Source organism: Pituophis catenifer, unplaced genomic scaffold (genome assembly GCF_029215685.1).
Source record: "Pituophis catenifer annectens isolate HBS135680 unplaced genomic scaffold, rPitCat1.0.hap2 SCAF_2, whole genome shotgun sequence".
In the NCBI taxonomy this organism is placed as follows: Eukaryota; Metazoa; Chordata; class Lepidosauria; order Squamata; family Colubridae; genus Pituophis; species Pituophis catenifer.
The window spans coordinates 4,395,541-4,415,776 of record NW_027256882.1 but is presented as its reverse complement, the minus strand read 5'-3'; the positions used below and the strand labels follow the sequence as shown (position 1 = coordinate 4,415,776).

General features: G+C 44.7%; 1 pseudogene; it reads left to right on the top strand.

The window, feature by feature from the left end:
* LOC139311599 (zinc finger protein 91-like) lies at positions 1-11,613 on the top strand (annotated as a pseudogene).
* Positions 11,614-20,236: the final 8,623 nt, after the last annotated feature.

The window sequence follows — 20,236 nt, the reverse complement described above, 5'->3', positions numbered from 1 at the left end:
ATGGAGTCACCGTTGTTCATGGAATCATCTCCTTCTATTGGTGGAGCTGAAAGAGCCGCTGGATTCTTGATTCAGGTAGGAAGGAAGAGATTAGCACCTTATAGGGGGGAGGAGTAGGAGACCTCTGGTTTCCTTTGGGGACTCAACATATGATACTGCTATTGCTGAGCAAAGCACAACAAGGAAATTAGGCTCGAAAGAGCCTGTAGTACAGTGGACTAAAGCACTGTTATTAACATCTGCTGCTTGCAATTACTGCAAGTTCAAATCCCACCAGGCTCAAGGTTGACTCAGCCTTCCATCCTTTCAAAGGTAGGTGAAATGAGGACCCAGATTATGGGGGCAATAAGGTGACTTTGTATAAAAATATACAAAAGTATGAAGGCTATTGCTTAACGCATTGTAAGCCGCCCTGAGTCTCCGGAGAAGGGCGGCATATAAATTAAAGCAAAAACAAAAAACAAAAACAAAAAAAACAAGGAAATTAGAAATTTACATTTACGATCAGTCAAACTAGGCCCAACTCTCAACCAAGATTTGGAAATGTATGGAACTCCTCAGTGGTTATATAATTCTGGTTTCAAACAATGCCACATGGCAGTTCATGTAGCCTGTCCCAAGAGAGGCTATAGTGTACTGGGAGAAAAAAAGAAAAAGGCATCAACTTTTGACACTCTATGGTACAGTCGAAGGTAACAACATTACAACCATAACGTTTTGCTTTTACACAATATAATGTACACATTATTTCTATAACAATAAACCTGCCTAGTTTACAAAACAGAATCAAAGTTTCATTTTTTTCTCATTGCTAACAGAAAATCCGGAAGCAATTTCAAACTAGAGACCAAATTAAATATAATCTCTTATTTGGAGAAAAGAATCATGTTAACCCTCTCAGCTTCTCCTTGCTGTGGGGAATAATATAGCATTCATTCTCATATTTTCAAATCCAGTCCATAATATTTTACCAACTTTGGAATATTGTTCAGCATTACTTAAAGGACTGGCAGACCTGTGTATACATACATACTTGTTTTAAAAACACAAAACTAACTTAAAGCTTTCTAACGGTACATAAATCAATTTTTTAAAAAGAAATCCATGCTAATTAATTAAACCATATTTAAGTCACTCCCTCCAGCTTATCTTCATCGAATAGAGTCTTTTTCTTCTGTCTCCTTTCCTAAAGAAGTTCTTGGCTTTATTTATATCCATTAAAAAAAGTCCCAAATTTGTTCTGTGAGACGTTGTAAGTTGGTCTGAAGCAAATCTTCCCCGATTAAATTTTCCCTCACTGAAATAGCTATATCTTTTTTTTCTTGAATTCTCAGCCTTGTTAATGTCCATAATTTATATTCATTCATTCATTCATTCATTCATTCATTCATTCATTCATTCATTTGATTTATATGCCGTCCTTCTCCAGAGACTCAGGGCGGCTTACAATGCGTTAAGCAATAGCCTTCATACTTTTGTATATACCTGCTTAGTAGGGCTTTCAGCCCCCCCTAAGCGGTGTTCTTTTTTATACAAAGTCAGCTTATTGCCCCCACAATCTGGGTCCTTATTTAACTACCTTGAAAGGATGGAAGACTGAGTCAACCTTGAGCCTGGTGAGATTTGAACTTGCAGTAATTGCAGGCAGCTGGTGCTACTTAACAGCACTTTAGTCTGCTGCGCCACCAAGGCTTCCTTGGTGGTGCATGTAATATTAAATATAAGTTCTCTTTGTCATACTTTTCAGGTAGTATGCCTAGCAAAAATATTTCTGGCTTAAAATCTATGTCTTGTTTTAACATTTTCTCCAACCATGTAGGTATTTTTGTCCAATATTTCTTTGCTTTTACACATGTCCACCAGATATGATAATACGTCTGCCTCCAGAAGTTGTTAATTCTCCAACACTGGAATTTTTTTATTTTTATTAAAGAGTTTTACAAAACAATTTTTTACAAATATTTCCTCATCCCCCTCTTCCTTACCCCCCACAGCCCCCCTTCCCCGAACTTCCCAGAACAAAATACAGGGTATAACAATTAACAATCATATATGAAACTAAGCTAACTATCTATGGATTCCTATCCCCCCCTTCACACTTTAACTCCCCTTTTACTTAACTAGATATGAATATTCTTAATTTTTCTATTCATTCATAAGCTATTTGATACTTTTTAGTCCAATATTTGTTTTGAATATAATCAATCCATCTTCTCTATTCCGATATATATCTTTCTTGTGAATGATCTTTCAAATAAGCTGAGGTTTTCACCATTTCTGCTAAATTCGCTACTTTTAATGTCCATTCTTCAATAGTAGGCAAATCTTCCTTCTTCCAATATTGCGCCATCAAAAGTCTAGCTGCAGTTATTAAATATAAGATCAATTTAGTCTCTATAACCGTACAATCTGTGATTATACCCAACAAAAACAACTGTGGAGTAAACTTTATCTTCTTTTTAAGAATATTTTGGATAATCCACCATATTTTAATCCAAAATGCTTTAACTTTTTTACAAGTCCACCATATATGATAATAAGTGGCATCATCACAATCCCATCTCCAACACTTAGATTGCAAATTCGGATACATACAAGCTACCGTATTTTCCGACGTATAAGACGACTAGGCGTATAAGACGACCCCCGAATTTTCCTGTTAAAATATAGGGTTTGGGCTATACTCATCGTATAAGACTACCCCTCTTCCAACGCACACCAAATAAAAATTAAAAAAACATCAACTGGCTCACCCACAATGTAAAAGCAGCTGTGCTAGACCCAAAATGGCCCCTGAAACAAGCAGGAACCTCACACAGCCACAAAAAGCCCAAAAACCCAACTTTCACACTTTACACACACAAAATTCCACATACAGCTTTGTGAGATTTTGTGTGTTTGTGTAGTTAGAGTGAAACACTACAAAAACACACTAAATCTCAGAAAGCTGCACAAATATTATTTTTTTTATTTTTATTTTTATATGAAAGCTAAATTTAAAACTTCCTAAACTTTAAATGGCTTGGTCTAAAAAAGAACAACTAAAAAAAACCCCAATTAACTATTTTTTTAAAGATCCCAAAGGGGAAAAAAACTTACCCAATAGAACAGGGGTCTCCAACCTTGGCAACTTTAAGACTTGTAGACTTCAACAAGCTTTGTTTTGCTGGCTGAGGAATTCTGGGAGTTGAAGTCCACAACTACCTGCCTGCTTGATTGCAGGCAGGGAGTTGCTTGCTGATGGAATGGATTCAGGCAAGCGAAGCAAGGCAAGCAGCTAAGGCAGTGGTTCTCAACCTTCCTAATGCCGCGACCCTTTAATACAGTTCCTCATGTTATGGTGACACCCAACGATAAAGTTATTCCTAAAACCATCAAAAATATGTGTTTTCCGATGGTCTTAGGCCAGGGGTCCCCAACCTTTTGGACCTCAGGGACCACCAACTTCATAATTTTAAATTTCGCTGTTCAGACAATAATGATTTTACCCAGCCAACAAAGCACACTGTACTTATATCCTTCCTCATCCATTTTCTTAAAAAAGAGGGGGGAAAACACTTTTAAGGTTTTACTAAAAACAGTTTCCAATTACATAGTATTGGCATAAAGCCTGGTTAAAGCAAACATGCTTAGTCGTAAAGACTTGAGGGGAGCCATTCTGCTTAAGGTTTAAATTGAACTTAAGTGCATTATCCGGTATAATGCAGATTACTTCTGGCTGAAATACCATAAATTGGGCATCTTAACCATAAACCAGGGATATGAATTTGTTTTGTATGGGTGCTGAAGGCTATAGTAAGTACAACATGTTGGAGCCTGCACTGTAATAGGGGACGGAAACATATAAAAGCTTTAAAAATACAGGAAGATTAAATCTTGTTACTGTTAATGTAATCATCTGGACTCCCAGTATGGGATGGGGTCCTTCAGGCACTTTCCCTCCTCTCTGTCTGTCTGTCTCTCTCTCTCTGTCTCCCACTCTTTCTCTCTCTCTCTCTCTCATTTTCACTTTCTCTCTCTCCCTCTCTTTCTTTCTCTCCCACTCTTTCTCATTCTCTCTCTCCCACTCTTTCTCTCATTCTTTCTCCACCCTCTTTCTCTCTCTTTCTCCCACTCTCTTTCTCTCTCCCCTTCTCTCCCCCCACTCTCTCTTTCTCTCTGTCCCCCTTTCTCTCTCTCCCCCCACTTTCTCTCTCTCTCATTCTCTGATTCTTTGATTCTCTCTCTTTCATTCTCTGTCTCTTTCTGTCTCTCATTCTCTCTCTCTCTCATCTCAATGGCCAGCCAGTGTCTTGGGGCTGAGAGGAAGTCAAGCATCTCCCTGAGAGACTGAGGGCCGGAAGAAGTATGGGAGCGAAGCACTACTTGAACTTGTTCGGCATGAGCATTCGCCTTGGTATATTTGCGCCAGCCGATGGCCAAGGCAGCCCTCATCTCTCTGCTGAAAGTGCAGCATCAGGATTCTGCCTTGGTATATTTGCGGCGCAAGGCAGCCTTCGTTTCCTGATGCTTGGGACTCAGAGCGGTAAATGGTGACTGGTCCGGGGAGCAGCTGGATTTTGCTCTCCATTGCGGATGCCAGATCAGCCCCCTGCAAGATCTTATCTTTCAAGGAGCGCTCCCTGAAGTGGCACTGGAAACTTTGGTCGGGCTCCTCCAGAGACGAGAGCTTGCAGGGGGCCGATCTGGTGTCTGCAATGGAAAGCAAAATCCAGCTTCTTCTCTCTGCTGTGAAACTCCACGCAGCAACCAGCTGGGTCCAGCATTGAGCGGCATACAGCCTTGACGAGATCGGCACAGCTTCCCGAATCTGAGTTTCTGGCGCTGACTGATGACGCTACGGGAGCACCGACAACATTGACAGGAAGCTGTGCCAATCTCGTCAAGGCTGCATGCCGCTCAATGCTGGAACCAGCTGGTTGCTGCGCGGAGCTTCCCCCAGGCATCCAGGGGGATATTACCGACGCTCCGACTTCCCCAGCTGACCCCCAGTGATGGTGAGCCCCACCTGTCTGGGGAAGTCGGAGCGTTGGTAATATCCCCCTGGATGCCTGGGGGAAGCTCCGCGCAGCAATCAGCTGGTTCCAGCATTGAGCGGCATGCAGCCTTGACAAGATCGGCACAGCTTCCCGAATCTGATTTTCTGGTGCTGACTGATGACGCTACGGGAGCGCCGACAACATTGACAGGAAGCTGTGCTGATCTCGTCAAGGCTGCATGCCACTCAATGCTGGAACCAGCTGGTTGCTGCGCGGAGCTTCCCCCAGGCATCCAGGGGGATATTACCGACGCTCCAATTTCCCCAGACAGGTGGGACTCGCCATCACTGGGGGTCAGCTGGGGAAGTCGGAGCGTCGGTAATATCCCCCTGGATGCCTGGGACGGCGGGGGAAGCTCCGCGTAGCAACCAGCTGGGTCCAGCATTCAGCGGCATGCAGCCTTGACGAGATAGGCACAGCTTCCCCTCAATGTTGTCAGTGCTCCCGTAGCGTCATCGGTCAGTGCCAGCAACTCAGATTCGGGTACCCGGCGTATAAGACGACCCCCGACTTTTGTGATGATTTTTCTGTGTTAAAAAGTCGTCTTATACGCCGGAAAATACGGTAACTTTTTAGGATCTAAAGGCCATCTATAAAATATTTTGTAAAAATTTTCTCTTAAATTTTGTGCTTGCGTAAATTTCACGTTTCTAACCCATATTTTTTCCCAAGTTTCCATCATTATTGGTTCCTGGATATTTTGTGCCCATTTTATCATACAATCCTTAACTAATTCCGTTTCTGAATCTATTTCTATCAATATATTATATAATCTTTTTATATGCATTTGGCCTTGATCTCTAATTTCTTTTACCAAATTTTCCTCGTTCTGCATGATATCAATTCTCTGATCTTCTTTCCATCTAGCTTGCAGCTGTCCATACTGAAACCAAGTTTGAATTATCCTTTCTTTTTTTAATGCATTTAAGGACTTTAACTGCAATATACTCCCTTCCACTTTAAAAAGCTCTTTATAGGTAATTACTTCTTGCTTTTGTTCTACACTTATATTCTCTATCGCATGTCTGGGTATTGTCCATATAGGTATCTTATAATTTAACTTGTATTGATACTTTTTCTAAACTCGTAACAAGGCATTCCTTAATATATGGCTTTTAAAAGTCTTATCCACCTTCTTATCATATAATAAATAAGCATGCCAACCATATAACAAATCATATCCTTCAATATTCAATATTCTTTCTTCTGTTGAATTAATCCAGTCACTAATTATTGATAGGACAGCTGCTTCATAGTATAATCTTAAGTAAGGCATTTTAAGACCTCCTCTCTCACATATATCTTGCATTATTTTTAACTTTATTCTCGGTCTTCTCCCTGCCCAAACAAAATTATTAATACCATTCTGCCATTCCCTCAAATTTTCATCTTTCTTGAGTATTGGTATCATTTGGAACAAAAATAAAAACCTGGGTAAAACATTCATTTTTATTGCTGCTATTCTTCCCAACAAAGATAATTGTAACTATCCCCAATTCTCCATCATTGTCCACATCCTCGGGAGTCACAGGATCAAACTCCTCCCAGGTAACATTCTCAAGACCTGCCCTCGTCTCCTCCCGTGGACTCATCCAATCGGAGTCCAAGCCATCCCGAATCCGAGCGACTTTATCATGCAGGAATTGCACAAAATCCTCAGCACGACCCTGCAAGGGATCTTCCCGCACTCCCCCCCCCCCGAAGAAGGGAGTGGGTCACATTGAACAGGGCGGCTGGGCGGTTCTCTGCAGATGCGATAAGAGCGGAAAAATGGTTAGATTTTGCTGCTTTTATCGCCACTAGGTAGGTCTTGATATAAGACCTCACCTGTGTCCGGTTGGAATCGGATTTACTAGTCCTCCAAATGCTCTCTAGGCGTCTTTTCCGACGCTTCATTTCTCTCAGCTCCTCAGAGAACCAAGGAGCCAATTGAGATCGGCATCGGGTCAGAGGCCGCAAAGGCACGACGCGGTCCAAAGCTCCAGCGGCCGCCCTTTCCCAGGCGGCCACCAGCTCTTCAGTCGAGTCGTGTGTTAGAGTCTCAGGAAACGGCCCAAGCTCCGTCAGGAACCTTTCGGGATCCATCAGGTGCCTGGGACGGAACCATCTGGTCGGTTCCGTCTCCCTGCGGCGGGGGCAGGCGGTAGGAAAGTCTAATTGAAGGAGCGAATGATCTGTCCATGACAAAGATTTGATACCTAGGTCCCCTCTATCAAGATCATTCAACCACTGACCAGAGACAAAAATCAAGTCCAGAGTGTGTCCCCCTATGTGAGTGGGGCCTTGAACTAACTGGGTCAGGTCCATGGCCGTCATGGAAGCCATGAACTCCCGAGCTACCTCTGACACCTCACCCGCGGATGGAAGGTTGAAATCCCCCATAACAATAAGTCTGGGGGTATCAACCGCCACCCCGGCAATGACATTGAGTAGCTCGGGCAGGGTCGCTGCCACGTGGCAGGGAGCCAGGTACGTAGTCAGCAAACCCATCTGCACCCCGTGGCCCCACTTCACACAAAGGGACTCACATCCGGCTATCTGAGAAACAGTGGTCTCCCTCGGACAAAGACCTAATAATCACTGCCACTCCCCCACCCCTCCCCTGGGCCCTTGGCTGATGAAATGCACGGAAACCTGGCGGGCACATCTCGACGAGGGGGACCCCCCCCTTCTTGGCCCAAACAGGTCTCCGTAATACCTGCCAGGTCCGCACCCCCCTCCAAAATAAGATCACAAATGAGGGGGGCTTTATTAACCACCGACCTGGCGTTGAAGACGTTTCGCTTCTCATCCAAGAAGCTGAAGAAACTTCTGAAGCACCTTTTGGGACAAACGTGACCATGAATGATTGAGAATCTCCAAAGACATTTGTGCTTTTAGGATTTGCAGATTGAAGGAGATCTTACAAATTTTATCGAGTCTGCTCACAGGGATTCTTCCTTCTTTAGGGTGCTGTGTCCTTTGGGGAGTTGGCCATCCATTTCAGCAGTGAAGAGTGGTTGCTGCTTGATCCCAGCCAGGAAGCCCTGCATGAAGAAGTCATGTTGGAAACGTCTAGGATCGTGGCCTCTTTAGGTAAGGGTTCCTCTATACATAAATTATTAAAAATGATTTCATCTCTTCTTTTTTCCTCTTACGTTAATTCCAGTCCCCCTTCATGGTCTTCTAAGTAGCACAGTTTCACTTAGAAAAAAGTGTGGCGACCAGCAAGGGTTGACATTCAGTCTTGTGGTCATCCTTGGGCCGAAGGTCATTACTCCAGAATGATTGGGAAGATGTTCAGGGAGAGGATGTTTTTGCTTGTTGCAGTTGTTCTACTCACCAACAAATTTTGTCTTACTTTGTGTTGCAATGACATATGTTGTCTTATTAAATGCAAGTTGGGTGCGTCATAGTCAAGACAATTTGTGTGCCACGTCCTGATGTCAACATGTGTTTTTGCTTTAAATTTTTAACTGCCAAGAATGAGGGTTAGATGAGCAGCCATGCTAGTCTTTTAAGTTAGTAAGTAATATGCATGCTCATTTCCCTCATTCCTTTCTCCGGAGATGCCCAGTATAATAGATAAATCAATGCATAGGGAAACCAAAGTGGAGGTTGTAGATTATTCTAATTTATTTTTCTTTCCCTGCAAGCATTTGAGGCGCAGAAGAAGGAAAACGACCAAGAGCCAAATTCAGTGCCATTGCAAATAATCACAACTGAAATTCCTTATTTGTAGAGACATCTACAAATAAGCGGGGAAGGAAGAAACATAAAAAGAATCACAACTGGAGACAAAAATCGATTGTTGAATGTGTGGAAATGGATCACTTCCTGACCCAAGGTGATTCCAAAGAAAACCCCAATGCTAGTAACCCCTGCAAATCGGGAAAAAGCTCGAGCAGTAATAATCTTATTTCACATAAAAAGAACCAGGCAAAGGGGAAGCCCTACAATGATGTGGACTGTGGAAAAAGCATTGGAAGAAGCAGTAATTTAATTTCTCATAAAAAGATCCATAAATGTGTGTATTGTGGAAAACGTTTCAGTGTGAAGAGTGCCCTTACTTCCCATAAAAGGGTACATACTGAAGAAAAACCCTTTAGATGCCTAGAATGTGGGAAGGGCTTCAAAAGTAGAATTTACTTGATGTGCCATAGAAGGATCCATTCATGGGGAAGACCTTATAAATGTGTGGATTGTGGGAGAAGTTTCAGTATGAAGAGTTCCCTTACGTACCATAAAAGGATACATACAGGAGAAAAACCCTATAAATGCATGGAGTGTGGAAAGAGCTTCAGGGGAAGCAGTGTTCTTAATTGTCATCAACGGATCCACACAGGAGAAAAACCCTATAAATGCCTAGAATGTGGGAAGGGCTTCAGCCAAAGCAGTACCCTTGTTTCCCATAAACGGGTCCACACAGGAGAAAAACCCTATAAATGCAAGGAGTGTGGAAAGAGCTTCAGTGTAAAGAGTGCTCTTACTTCCCATAAACGGATCCACACAGGAGAAAAACCCTTTAAATGCAAGGAGTGCGGAAAGAGTTTCAAAAGTAGTATTTACCTGATGTGCCATGGAAGGATCCATTCACGGGAAAAACCTTATAAATGTGTGGATTGTGGACAAAGGTTCAGCATGCAGTGTTCCCTTACATCCCATAAAAGGACACATACAGGAGAAAAGCCCTATAAGTGCCTAGACTGTGGGAAGGGCTTCCGCCAAAGCGGTACCCTTGCTTCCCATAGAAGGGTCCACACAGGAGAAAAACCGTATACATGCATGGAGTGTGGAAGGAGCTTCAGTGCAAAGAGTGGTCTTACTTCTCATAGAAGGATCCACACAGGAGAAAAACCCTATACATGCATGGAGTGTGGAAAGAGCTTCAGTGTAAAGAGCGCTCTTATTTCTCATGAACGGGTCCACACAGGAGAAAAACCCTATAAATGCCTAGACTGTGGGAAGGGCTTCAGCCGAAGCAGTAGCCTTACTTCTCATAAACGGGTCCACACAGCAGAAAAACCCTATAAATGCATAAAATGTGGAAAGAGCTACAAAAACAGCAGTTACCTGAACCTCCATAAACGGCTCCACACGGGAGAGAAACCCTATACATGCATGGAGTGTGGAAAGAGCTTCACGATAAAGACTTCTCTTACTTCTCATGAAAGAATCCACACAGGAGAGAAACCCTATAAATGTATGGAGTGTGGAAAGAGCTTCAGGGCAAGCAGTGCTCTCAATTGTCATCAACGGATCCACACAGGAGAAAAACCCTTTAAATGTAAGGAGTGTGGAAAGAGCTTCAGTGTAAACAGTTCTCTTACTTCTCATAAACGTATCCACACAGGAGAAAAACCCTATAAATGTAAGGAGTGTGGAAAGAGCTTCACTGTAAAGAGTGCTCTTACTTCTCATAAACGGGTCCACACAGGAGAAAAACCCTTTAAATGCAAACAGTGTGGGAAGAGCTTCACATCTAGTAGTTACCTGATATGCCACAAAAGGATCCATACGGGGAGAAAACCTTACCAATGTGTGGATTGTGGACAAAGGTTCCGTGTGAAGGGTTCCTTTACTTCCCATAGAAGGGTACATACTGGAGAAAAACCCTTTAAATGCATAGAATGTGGGAAGAGCTTTAAAAGTAGTAATTACCTGATGTGCCACAAAAGGATCCATTCGGGGGAAAAACCTTATAAATGTGTGATTTGTGGACAACGTTTCACAACAAAGTGTTCCCTTACAGCCCATGAAAAGATACATACAGAAGAAAGACCCTTTAAATGCATGGAGTGTGGAAAGAGCTTCAGGGGAAGCAGTTCTCTTAATTGTCATACACTGATCCACACAGGAGAAAAACCCTATAAATGCCTAGACTGTGGGAAGGGCTTCACCCAAAGCAGTACCCTTGCTTCCCATAAACGGGTCCACACAGGAGAAAAACCCTATACGTGCATGGAGTGTGGAAAGAGCTTCAGTGTAAAGAGTGCTCTTACTTCTCATAGACGGATCCACACAGGAGAAAAACCCTATAAGTGCCCAGACTGTGGGAAGGGCTTCAGGCAAAGCTGTGACCTTGCTACCCATAAACGGGTCCACACAGGAGAAAAACCCTATAAATGCATGGAGTGTGGAAACAGCTATAATACCAGCAGTGGACTAAATCGCCATAAAATTGTCCACACGGGAGAGAAACCCTATACATGCATGGAGTGTGGAAAGAGCTTCACTAGCAAGATTTCTCTTTCTTCTCATGAGAGGATCCACACAGGAGAGAAACCCTATAAATGTAGAGTGTGTGGGAAGAGCTTCCGCCGAGCCAATCAACTTAGTTACCATAACAAGATCCATACAGGAGAAAAACCATATAAGTGCACAGATTGTGGAAAGACCTTTGCTGCCAGTAGGTCTCTGTCTTACCATAAAAGGACCCACACAGGAGAGAAACCGTATAAATGCCTGGAATGTGGGAACAGCTTCAGATTTAACAGTAGCCTTTCTGTCCATAAGAGGATCCACAAAAGAGGGAAATAGAAATGTATGGAATGCGGAAGGAGTTTTTGTGAAAGAGAATCCTTCTCAAGAAACAACCCACAATGGGCAGGAAAATATCCTGTGGATAGCAATCAACTTGTTTAGGGTGAGCCGCTCCCTACTTCAGGTGGGGGTACGGGAAGATCCCTTACAGGGTCGAGCTGAGGATTTTGTACAATTCCTGCATGATAAAGTCGCTCAGATTCGGGAAGGCCTGTACTCTGATTGGGTAGATCCAGGGGAGGAGACAGGGGTAGGTCTTGAGAGCGTTATCTGGGAAGAGTTTGACTCTGTGGCTCCTGAGGACGTGGACAGGATTCTGGGCAAGCTTAACACTGCCACATGTTTATTGGACCTGTGTCCCTCCTGGTTGGTACTGGCCTCCCGGGAGGTTACACGAGGCTGGCTCCAGGGGATTATAAATGCTTCTCTGAGTGAGGTATCTTTCCTGCCGCCTTGAAAGAGGCGGTTGTGAAGCCCCTCCTCAAGAAGCCTTCCCTGGACCCGGCTATATTATCAAATTATCGTCCAGTCTCCAATCTTCGCTTTGTTGTGAAGGTTGTTGAGAGTGTGGTGGCGCGACAACTACCCCAATACTTGGATGAAGTTGTCTATCTGGATCCATTCCAGTCGGGCTTCAGGTCACAATACAGCACGGAAATGGCATTGGTCGCATTGGTTGATGATCTCTGGAGGGCTCGGGACAGAGGTTGCTCCTCTATCTTGGTCCTATTAGATCTCTCAGCGGCTTTTGATACCATCGACCATGGTATCTTACTGCACTGGCTGGAGGGGTTAGGAATAGGGGGCACCGTGCTTCAGTGGTTCTCCTCCTTCCTCTCTGACCGTTCGCAGTTTGTGTTGGCAGGGGGGCAGAGGTCGACCTCGAAGCACCTTATTTGTGGGGTGCTGCAAGGATCAGTCCTCTCGCCCCTTCTGTTCAACATTTATGTAAAACCGCTAGGCGAGATCATCCGTGGTTTCGGGGTGAGTGTTCATCAGTATGCTGATGACACACAGCTATACATCTCCACCCCAGACCACCCCAATGATGCCCTTGCTGTGATGTCCCGTTGCCTGGAGGCCATGCGGATCTGGATGGGGAGAAACAAGCTCAGACTCAACCCCCCCAAGACCGAGTGGCTGTGGCTTCCGGCGTCCCAGTATAGTCAGCTGGTACCATCACTGACAATTGGGGATGAGATCTTGCTCCCCACAGAAAAGGCCCACAATTTAGGTGTCCTCCTGGATTCACGGCTATCTTTAGAAGATCATTTGACGGCCGTGGCCAGGGGTGCCTTTTATCAGGTTCGCCTGATCCGCCAGTTGCGTCCCTTTCTGGATCGGGACGCCTTGTGCACGGTCACTCATGCCCTAGTCACCTCCCATATGGACTACTGTAATGCTCTCTACATGGGGCTCCCCTTGAAAAGCACCCGGAGGCTCCAACTGGTCCAGAATGTAGCCGCACGGGTGATTATGGGCACAGCTCGTTGTGCCCATGTAACACCTCTCCTACGCAAGCTGCACTGGCTCCCGGTGGTCTTCCGGGTGCGATTCAAGGTGTTAGTTATCACCTTTAAAGCGCTCCATGGCTTAGGACCTGGGTACCTACGAGACCGTCTTTTGCCACCAATAGCCTCCCCCTGACCAGTTCGTTCTCACAGGGAGGGACTACTCAGGGTACCGTCAGTCAAATTATGCTGACTGGCGACTCCCAGGGGGAGGGCCTTCTCTGTGAAGGCTCCAACCCTTTGGAATGAACTGCCCCCTGAGATACGAAATATCCCTGATATCCGTGCTTTCCGCCGTGCTCTCAAAACCCTGATGTTCCAACTTGTGGGGCTAAACATATGAACATGTGAATGTTTTTAAAATGTTATCTAATTTTACGTTCTATTTAATTGGGCCAAACTATGTTATAATAATAATTTTAATTAGCAATTTTATGATGTTTGTGTATCTATATTTTTCTTGACTGTACACCACCTTGAGTCCTACGGGAGAAAGGTGGTATAGAAATATAATAAATAAATAAATAAACTAATTTCCCTTAAGAAGAAACAGAAAAATGAATGGACAAAGAAGATAGATTTTCAGTTAGTCAAGAAAGTTAAATATTTGGGAGTATACTTAACAGGAAGATGTGCAACAATTACAGAAGGTAACTATAAAGGATTAATACAACAAATTAAATTGAACATGAAGAACTGGAAAACCTTGCAACTGTCTATCAGAGTCTATTTTATAACCATAAAATGAATATCCTGCCGAAGGTAGTTTTTTTGTTCCAAACGTTCCCTATAAAATTAGAGAAAAACTTTGATGAGCTAAATACAATCATCCGGAAAACATTAGGGAATAAAAAAGAGCAAGAATAAGACTGAAAAGGTTGCACAAATCTAAAAACAATGCAGACTTTGGGTTGCCGGATTGGGAGCTTTATTACTTGGGTGAAAGAATGGATACATCTAAGACATAGAAGACTACGACTGTTGAAGGGACATGATCTTTGATTGGGATGGCATTCCTTTTTGTGGTAGGAAAAGAATAAAATACATAGATATTTTCTATCTTTCTTTCTGTTATATTTATTACATAGATATATAAGAAACGCTCTACTCTTAGTATGGGAAAATTTTAAGGCAAAAAACTATATGAAAATACCATCTTGGCTTTCCACAATGGAAGCACTGATACATCCAAATGTTGTAAACCTGGAAAAAACTGTAACATATAAAGACCTTCTGAATGAGGAAGGGGAACTGAAAACAAAACAGGAACTACAAAACCAAGGTGTGGATCTAGAATGGTGGCCACACCTACAAATAGGATGGAGGTAGGAGAAAGATGCAAAGACACATGGTTTCTATAAAGAGCCAACAACACTTGACCGGATAGTATTCACGACGGATGAAAAATTAATAAAGAAAATATATAGCTTTCTATTAAGCCTTAAAATGAAAGGTGAACAAGTGAAAGAAAGAATGATAGTATTGGCAAAAACCTTTGGCTATACCATAGAATTAGATAGATGGCAAAAACTTTGGGATAGAAAATATAAATTGACAATAGCGACTACCTATAAGGAAAACCTGTATAAAATGTGGCCTTAGCCACCAGGAAGGATAGCCAAGATGCTTAAAAACATGTCCTCCAAATGTTGGAAATGTAATCAGATACCGGGCTCTTTTTACCATATGTGGTGAACATGCCAAAAGGCAAAAAAAAAAATGGACAAAAATACACACATGGTTAGAAAGAACGTTAAAGCAACATATACGTTTAAAGTCAGAAATATTTTTGTTAGGTATAATACATGAAAAATATGAGAAAGGGAACAAATATACTACATGTTTTGACAGCAGCGAGAATTGAATTTGCACAATACTGGAAAAATGAGGAAATTTCTACAGACCAAATTATAATTAGAAAAATGCTAGATTGTACAGAAATGGATAGGTTAACATTAAAGATAAAGGACAAAGAAGACGCAATGTTTTTTAACATGGGATTTGTGTTATCAATGGTTAGACAATAGAGGTAGAAATTAGAAGTTGGTATAAGTGAATAATAATATTACTATTATTACGTAGAAGTAAATTGGCCCAGAAAATACACTGTTTACTAAGCAGTTATGTTTGTTAAAGAAAAATGTTGTCAGCCCTCTTTTTGTTTCAATCTTCAGGGCTGCCACACTTAGTAGTGTGGGAAAACAGGAGGGGGATTGGATGGCGTTTCGGTGAGATATGTAGCCATAACATCATTCTTTTTTCTGTGAGTCAAGGACGTTCAGCCTGCACCTGGAGAAGCGTGACTGGGAAACATCTCCAGTTGGTACAGTGAATTGAATGGACCATGTGACAGACATGTGGGTGCAGGGGAAGGGACTCTGACTTTCTGTTGGCTGGGGAAAACCGGGGGGACTTTCAGATTGAGTTTTCCCAGATGTGCCAATATGACATCTTGAATAAAATAGAACTTGCAAGAAAATGCCTGAGTTGTTGGCACCAGCAGCAGGCAGAGTTGGGGAGGGTGGGAGGAGAGGCACGTGATGCGCACCACTGAGCATGCCTGCTCCATCCCATTTGGCTGGGATAGGGCAGGTGGCTTCCCGGTGCACCCAGCAGGCTGGACCACGTGCCTCTCCCCTGTGCCTCAGCCTCTGGCTTCTGTCATTACCGCAGGCCAAGGCACGGTGAGGACTGCAGGATGCTGCCAGACATCAGCTCCTTTGCTTGTGTTTGGAGAGCAGGTCTCGGCTGGTCATCTCTGTCCCTCGCGGCTCTTACCCTTGCCCCATATATGGAGTGCATTCCCATCATACACCCTGGCACCATCGTGGTTTCCAGCAACTTGCGCAGGTCCATTAGGCCGCTGCCGCCACCGCCCGAAGCAACAGGCTGGCCCAGCCCAAAGGAGGCGAAGCAGCCAGCTAGAAAGGCTCTAGTAGCGGTTACATAGCATGCCCATTCCCAGCAGGCAAAAGGCGGCCACCGTGAGTGGGGATGGTTGGATCCCCATGGGCACCATGACTCCCCAAACCCAGTTGGGATCGCATGCCTCTGCCCCATCTGCTGAGCACTTTCAGAACACTACCCAATGAATGCAGCTCCTTTAGACGGAGCCCCCGACTGTGCAGTCACTTCCCAGGAATGAAGTCAGCATTCTCTCTTGCAGCCCCCCTGACTCATCTCCAATCAGAGTTGAGAGTTACAGCCAAATTCCCCGTTGAAGTGGCACCTGAGGGTGCAGCTCAGCCGTGGCGCCCAGGAAATGGGGCGGCTCTTGGGTAGCAGGGCTTCCCTCCGTGCAAGCAGCTGAGTGGACAGGGCACTGCCTGAAATGGTGCCCCTTTCATACAGCCTTGGGACAGGCACCATTTCCTACCCCACCACTTTCCACAATTCGAGGAAGCCCAGCTGGATGCCGCGTGTTGGGTCTGGAAGCGGGTGTGGAAGCACTGCTCCCTGCCCAGCTCCCTGCTGGGTCTGCTTCGAGCAACCCTGTCGTGTACCTGACGCACTCAACTGTTGTAGTCGGGTGGGCAAATGGAACACTCCACGTGCAGGCCAAGGGTGGGGGGGGGGCTGAGAAGATGACTAGCAGCAACCTGCTCTCAAACCACAACCCAAAATAGAGAGCAGAGTTAGTGCATCTAGTGGTCTGTAACATGTTCCTCCCCCCCCACCTCTGTTTGCTGCTTTGACAGCCAGACCAATGGTGGCAGTGGGCCTGGAGTCAACATTTTCCAACTGAGGGACTGGCAGGCGTCTACAGCCGGAAACTTTTTCTCCCCTCCCACATACAAAGGGGGAAGAGCAAATGATGGCAACGGGTTTCCAGCTGTAGCTGCCCCAACCCCTGCCTCACTTCACCTCATCCTGTAGGACAAGCTGACCCTCCCACCCACCAGAGACCCCTGGATTCCCTCCTTAACCCTGCCCGGCCAACACAGGCACAGCCCAAGGGAGCTGCGCCAACCCGGCCATGCACCTGGCCATGACCAGTTGGTCAAGACCTCCCATCTTCTCTCAGCCACACCCTCCCTCCATCTTTCCCAAATACAGGCAGAGGCATAGAATCAAAATCTTGTGAAGTAAAATCCGGCTGCTCCCCAAAACCAAACACTGTTTATTGCTCTTGAGTCCCAAGCAGTAGGAAACGAGGGCTGCTTTACATCGCAAATATATCAAGGCGGAATCCTGATGCCGCACTACAGCAGAGAGAAGCCGGATTTTGTTCTCCATTGCAGACACCAGATCGGCCCCTGCAAGCTCTTGTCTCTCGAGTAGCCTGACCAAAGTTTCCCACACTGCTTTAGCGAGTGCTCCTCGAGAGATGAGAACTTGCAGGGGGCCGATCTGGCGCCCATAATGGAGAGCAAAATTCGGCTGCTCTCTGGACCAGACGCCATTTACTGCTCCGAGTCCCAAGAGGCAGGAGACGAGGGCTGCCTTGCGCCACTGGCTGGCGCAAATATGCCTAGGTGGAATGCTGTTGCCGTGCAAATGAAAGTAGTGCCTCGCTCCCACTGCTTCCAGCCATCACAACAGCCACTTCTGCCCGCTTGCACCGCTCCCTCCCCCGCCACCACAACAACACCATTATTTCATTCCGGACGGCGAGGGCTGCGCTCCTTTTTACTTATTGCACCATCTGCAAAGTTGCACATTGCACGTGCCACCCCAGGGCACAGATTTCCAGCCCCGCCACGGCCAGTCCCATATTCCAGAGCTCACAGGCCCACTCACAGGACTGGCCTGTTGGTCATCCTGGAGCAGCTCCTCCACTTTCATTCTCTCTCACTCTCTCTCTGATTCTGTCTCTTTCTCTCTCTCATTCTCCCTCTCATTCTGTCTCTTTCTCTTTCATTCTCTGTCTCTTTCTCTGTCTCATTCTGATTCTTTCTCTCTCATTCTCTCTTTTTCTCATCTCATGGGCCAGCGAGTGTCTTGGGGCTGAGAGAAAGTCAAGCATCTCCCTGAGAGATCGAGGTGTGCAGAGCACCAACAAGGGCCGGAAGAAGTGCGGGAGCAAAGCATGACTTGAACTTGCATGGCATCAGCATTCACCTTGATATATTTGCGCCATTCAGTGGTGCGAAGCAGCTCTCATCTCCTGCCGCTTGGGACTTGGAGCAGTAAACGGTGACTGGTCTGGGGAGCAGCCCAATTTTGCACTCCATTGCGGATGCCAGATCAGCCCCCTGCAAGCTCTCGTTTCTCAAGGAGCGCTCCCTGAAGTGGTGCAGGAAACTTTGGTCGGGCTCCTCGAGAGACAAGAGCTTGCAGGGGACCGATCTGGTGTCCGCAATGGGCCTGGTGGCTCAGCAGACTAATAGCATTGTGATTAACACCAGCTGTCTGCAACTACTGTAAGTCCGAATCTCACCAGGCTCAAGGTTGACTCAGCCTTCCATCTTTTCTAAGGTAGGTAAATTGAGGAACCAGTTTGTGGGGGCAATAAGCTGACTTTGTATAAAAATATACAAAAGTATGAAAGCTATTGCTTAATGCATTGTAAGCCGCCCTGAGCTCCGGAGAAGGGCGGCATATAAATCAAATTAAAAAAAAAATGGAGAGCAAAATCCAGCTTCTTCTCTGCTGTAGTGCAGCATCTAGATTCCACCTTGGTATATTTGGGGCACAAGACAGTCCTCGTTTCCTGCTGCTTGGTAAACAACATTTGGTCTAGAGAGCAGCCGGAATTTGCTCTCCATTGCAGACGCCAGATTGGTGCACCTAGTGCACCTTGGTGGAGGAGTTGCTTCGGGATGATCAATTGGCCAATTCTGTGACTACTACAGTCCCACCCAGAGGCCTTGCAGAAGGAGAGATGTAGGCCCGAAAGGTGGCTGAACCTCCCACCCCCCCCACAAGCATCCATTCGGTTGAGCGCGGCGAGCTCTTGGTCTTACCTTCCAGTTCCAATTCGTGTGGCTTGCACCGCTCTACTCAAGGTGAGGTTTGCACTCGGCCTTAAGAGTGGGGACTGGCGTGTGGGCGGGGTGATGTGGGCGCGGGCCAGATTAATTGTTCTCGGGCCATATCTGGCACAGGGGCGATAACTTGAGGATGAGTGTAATATTAGAAATGCAAAAATATGAAAATTTCTTCGCAGACCACTAAAATTTTCTCACAGACCACCAGTGGTCCGTGGACCACCGCTTGCTGACCACTGGTATAGGGCAGTGTTGGTGAATCTTTTCAGCACCGAATGCCGAAACCAGAATGCCTGCTCGTCCGCATGTGCGTCCCAGAAACCAGAACAGTAGGTGGTCTTCACACACGTGGAGTGCCTGAAACTGGAAGAGCTGCTACCCGATGCATGTGCCAAGAGAGGACTCTGTGTGCCATCTCTTGTACGCGTGCCATAGGGTCGCCATTGGTAATATTGGGTGTCCATTCCGTTCCGTTCTATTCTCCCAACTGAAAGGGACTTTAAAAATGGTTTTATTGATCCAACACTATACCATATAACCAATATTTTTTTAAAAAGACAACTTAAATTTCTTGATTTAAACTCTTCATTGTTCAGTTTCTAAGATTAATCAGTACCGTATTTTCTATTTCTCAAGATTTCAAATGTACTTTAGTGTCTCTATTTCATTTTGTGATATCAAGTTGATCAGAAAGATCAATCAGACTTGTCATATTAGGGATCGTAGCATTGATATGGTTTCAGAGAAAACTGTTAGTATTATGATTGTGACTGTGCTTTTTATCTTAATACAGCCTTTTAAAAAACATATTTCCTGATTATTAACCTCCTTTCTCAATTTGAAAGGTTAATAAATTATTCGAAACAGTTGCACAATGTAGATGATGCCCTACTTTATATACATTGAACAGCGAAATGAAGAAACAGATAAATATGTAGACGGAGGGGGGAGTGTGGCATAAAATGTTAGATAAATAAATGTTAGATAAATAAAGTGCTAGAAGCGGGTGGAATGAGTTCACATCTGACTCAGTTTCACATTGCACAATGATGCCTTGAAAACCATGGAATGGGAAAACATTACTACGGTAGATTTTTAAACGAAAGAAGCAAATAATTAAAAGCTGGGAACATTTCTCATGATAAAATCCTGGCATTTTCATAATATTCCTAATTATGTAATTTTACAACTGTGGAGATAATTCATGGGACATTAAATTTAAGCCTTTTGCCTC